Genomic DNA, 4,455 nt, shown 5'->3' with positions numbered 1-4,455 from the left:
TTATCCGTAGTTCGTTCCAAACCAATTGAGTTACTTCATCCTTCCGTTCATATTAGGATACTTTACTTTACTGTATGTAACGCAGAAGTCCCCATACCATTATTTTGTCAAAAACAATTGGGTATTCAAATAATTACCCATGAATTAAGGCGGGCCTGCCCCTGCATATAGCATGTGCAAACTGACAATATGTATAAAAAAATTATTAAGATTAGGTACGTGAAAATAATAGCACGCTTTTTCTAAAAAGAAGGTTAAGACCCTAGGTGTCTGCATCGAAAAGATGTATATGGACTCTTTATTACTTTATTCAACAAAGACAAGAACATACATCAAACTATCCGAAGTCATGCTTTGAAATGAGAAGTATGTTTATAATATGTGTTTTATAAGTTTTGGCTAACATATTCGTGTGACAACCAAGAAGGGCTCTTGGATCTTAGCCAGGGCAGTCCCTAGCCTTGCTAGGCAAGATAATTATTTAGTAGGGAAAATAAACCCAGCTTGTTTTTTGCGCATGAATAATGCTACCTTTTCCTGGCAACTCAGCTGTAAACTACCTAGAAAAGCTTGCCGATACGCAAAAAAGCAATTGTGGGCACACTCTACGGCAGTTAACACTTTTATTTGCCTCAATTTAAATAGCAAGCCTTGCTTTTAGCGACTCTAGCTCAATCAAAATCTTGCCCAGCTAAGCTAGCTATCCAAACGTTCCCTATGTCTATTTCTAAAACAGCATGTATCTCCTCACGAAAGAAGTACTTAACTTCGATCTTACTTTCTGAAAATCATGATTCCAACTGTTCTCATGTGCTTGTGTTCGTGCCGATTGGAACATCATTTGGAGCCTTGGAGGTATAGGTAAGGTAGCATGGTCGTGTGCTCGTATTGTGGCCCTCGCTCTGGTCGATCCCTGATTTTGGTGAGTTCCAGCAGCATTTTAAGTTCACCAAGCCAATTTTGGTGAGACGGCAAACGTGATGCCGAGTGGCCCTCGCTCCGGTCGATCCCTGACAAAAACAATCACGGCAGGCGGGCTTATCTGTCGAACCAGGATTGCAGGGACTCCAGTCAAATGACTATCTATTTTTATTCTTTTTTTTTCTCGCGGGGGGAATTAAAATTGCTGTTAATTGGTCCGCAGCTCTTGAAGAACTAATTAATTAATCAATGCTGCTAATCAATTATGCTCCAACGTGCTTCCCAAGGCCTGCGGAAGCAGTCGATCGCTTTCGCTGAAATAACAATGTAAAATAGAAAATAAAACCACTGAAACTGCCTACTTGTCTACTCTAGTTGGGTGCGTTGTCGATCCCAGGCATGACCTCGACATCAGAGCAGGCTGGGCAGCCAATGGCGTGTCCAGATGCCAACTGCTGCTCCAACTAATCTGAGCAAAAATATTCAAATTGTACATGATGTTTGAAAAAAATGAAAAAAATACTCCCTACGTTCTATATCCAAGAGAAAACAATGTTCATTCAATTCCTAAATCTGCTCTGGTAATTTACGAGAAATTTGTTCTGCCATGCATACAGAATGTTGATATATGGCATACATGTTCATACGAACGCTGAAAATTCGTTGAATGGATCATAAAAAATACTCCATATATAACAAGTTAACAACACAGTCTGTATAAGTTTCAACATCCATAAACATGTTCATATATTTTGCCTAAAAAATGAACATGATGAACTCACTTGTGTTTTATTATTTACTTTTGTGCGAAAGAAATTGACATTCTTTCTGTATGTATTATATGGAGTGCTAGAGGATCTACTCGGCCGTATTTGGAAACGACACGAGGAGACATTGAGATTACCGATCAAGTATCCACAATCTTGGCGAGTGAGGGCTCCTTTGATTCATAGGGTAGAAAAAGTATAGAAATAGGAAAAGTATAGGATCGGAATGTCGTGGCTACTTGAATCCTATGGAAATATGATGTGTGTTTGATTGCTCAAAGGAATTTTCCATGAGGTCATACCCCATGTTTTTTTCCTATAGAATTTACACTGCAAGATTCCTATATGATTAGTTCCTATAGGATATGTTCCTATGAATCAAACAACTTGTGTAGAAAATTTCACATAGAATTCAAATCCTACATAATTCTTATACAAATCATATAAATCAAAGGAGCCATGAAGAAGGATTACCTTCGGTCAGTTGATGAACAAGAGTTCAACTCAAAGAGGGATACTTGACCCCTAGTGCACTCCCACGATTATATAAAATATTGAGGCATCTGCATAAGAGAGATGATTCTTTGATCAACAAGCCACATTTGCATAGATTTTAAGAAGTGATGAACCCTTTTAGCATGAGTTTGAACTTCCCTTATAATCTTTCAAGACTAAAATCAGTCATATGTAGGAGTAGGTTATTATCCCGTGGGAGCCATGAACTTGTCTAAATGTTTGTCAAAAGGTTGAACCACTCGTTAGGTTTCGCCTATACTCCTTTATTGATGTATAGATCGTAAGACTGATGATTAATAATCATCAACATAACAAAGGTAATCCGAACGTACATCTTGGATATTATGTGCATGTCTAAAATGCCGTGTAATTTTAAAACAAAAGGGATAAACTAAGTCCATGGCATTGCATTTTATTTTTCTTCTCCAAGAAAATTTCCACCACAAAAAAATACATAGAACCTTCAAAGAGATAACATGAATTAAATTATGTATTATAATTGCAACCAAAATAGAAAAAATAAATATACAAGGAAAACAAAAGTTAAAGTGGAAATAAAAGAACATAAAAATTAAAATTGATACGAAAATAGGCCATTATAGTTGTAGTTAATTAATTTTAAAAATTATTGTAAAAGGGTAAGCTTGGTCTCTCGACTTCATTAACACACATTTTGTTGTTGGTAGTACCAATACTACCTTGGCTAATCGTTTTTGGACTGTTCTAGTATTAAAAGCACCTCTCTGATAAGGTGGAGAAGTTTTCGCACACAGTGACATCCTAGTCAGCACAAAAGTAGTAGAATCAGGAGAAACCCAAAGGTTATAGAAAAAAATATAAAAGATTTTAGAAATATTAAAATCACGTGAATTTCAATAGTATACTAGAAACAACTTGTAATTCATTAATATTTGGTATTTAAAATTAACTATTTTTTTAGTCTCCACGGAAGCTATGTGGAATTTTTTTTATATGTTTAACTTCAATTTTTCTACATTTCCTGTATTTATAAAATGTGACTTTTTGTATATCGAACGGTTAACTTATAAAATTATGGTTTTTTTAAATTATCTCTTTCTAGATTTTTCTATGATGTACTACGTCTGTTCTGTTTTAATTAATGCAGGCGTTAGCTACTATACATGCAGGCACATATCACTTCCCGTGTCGATTAATAGCGACGGAGGTAGTATCTATGTTCAGTTTTTTCACTGCCCTTATTTGTCCTTTTTTCTGACTAGGATGTTGCAACTTCTCTGAAAACTGATTTCAGTAGGGAAAGTTAGCAAATTCAGAGTTCAGACGGTTCTTTTAGATAAAAGTTTAGACAGTCTTTTTTCGATAGAAGTTAAGACAGTTTTCACACTTCGAAGACCAATTGTTTAGATTCTTTAAGATGAATTGCAAGTGCTTTAATATGGTTTTCCAACTTGTGTATTAGACATTATCTGAACTTGTATCAAATTCATATGATAGTTGAAAGAATAAAACAAACCTTTCCTTGATAATTAATCTACACCAGTTATGCTCCACATTACTTCTCTAGGCTTGCAGACATCAGTCGATCGTTTTCGCTGAAAAGGCCAATGCAGAAATAAACACACACTCAAACTGCCTACTTGCTTGCTGTCGCACGGCTCGTCTGCGTTGTCAGTCCCTCGCACGGCCTCCACATCAGAGCGCGCCGAGTCGCCAATGGAATCGCCTGGCGCCAACTGCTGCTCCCCATCATCACCAGCAATTTAGCATATCTTGATACATTTTTGGATTAAGAAGAACAACGGGGAGATGCACAAGTTAATCAGGGGAAGGAAAATGTCTCCCGGAGTAGTTGATGATCGGCGCACGCACGCGGGTCGCTCTCCAATTTTGTGTCGCCGCCGGAGGCTTGGTTTTGGTTATGTGGCGACGACCTTAGGCCGGCGCTGGAGTCAGCGGTGGCTCCAATTTTGTGTCGGCGAGACCCGTACGTCGTCCTTGCGTGGGTTTTGGACTTTGTTGCAGTATGAGTTTGTGATTGCTCAACCGTTAACTGCTGTATACGAGCCTGAGCCTTGTCTCTACCTGTAGGTCAACCCTTTTCACACGGACTGACGGGATTGAAACAGACAAACAAAGAACAATAGAAAACAGGGTTTGAAGCAATGGAAACATAATTTTGCAGGGAGCTACAAGTTCTTTTTTTTCGAAAATTCCACCGATCCATTAATAATCATCAACAGTAGTACAAAAATGCCTAAAAGTAATAAAA

The sequence above is a fragment of the Lolium rigidum genome, chromosome 6 (assembly GCF_022539505.1).
Source record: "Lolium rigidum isolate FL_2022 chromosome 6, APGP_CSIRO_Lrig_0.1, whole genome shotgun sequence".
NCBI lineage: Eukaryota > Viridiplantae > Streptophyta > Magnoliopsida > Poales > Poaceae > Lolium > Lolium rigidum.
Note: the sequence above shows the minus strand (reverse complement) of the source record.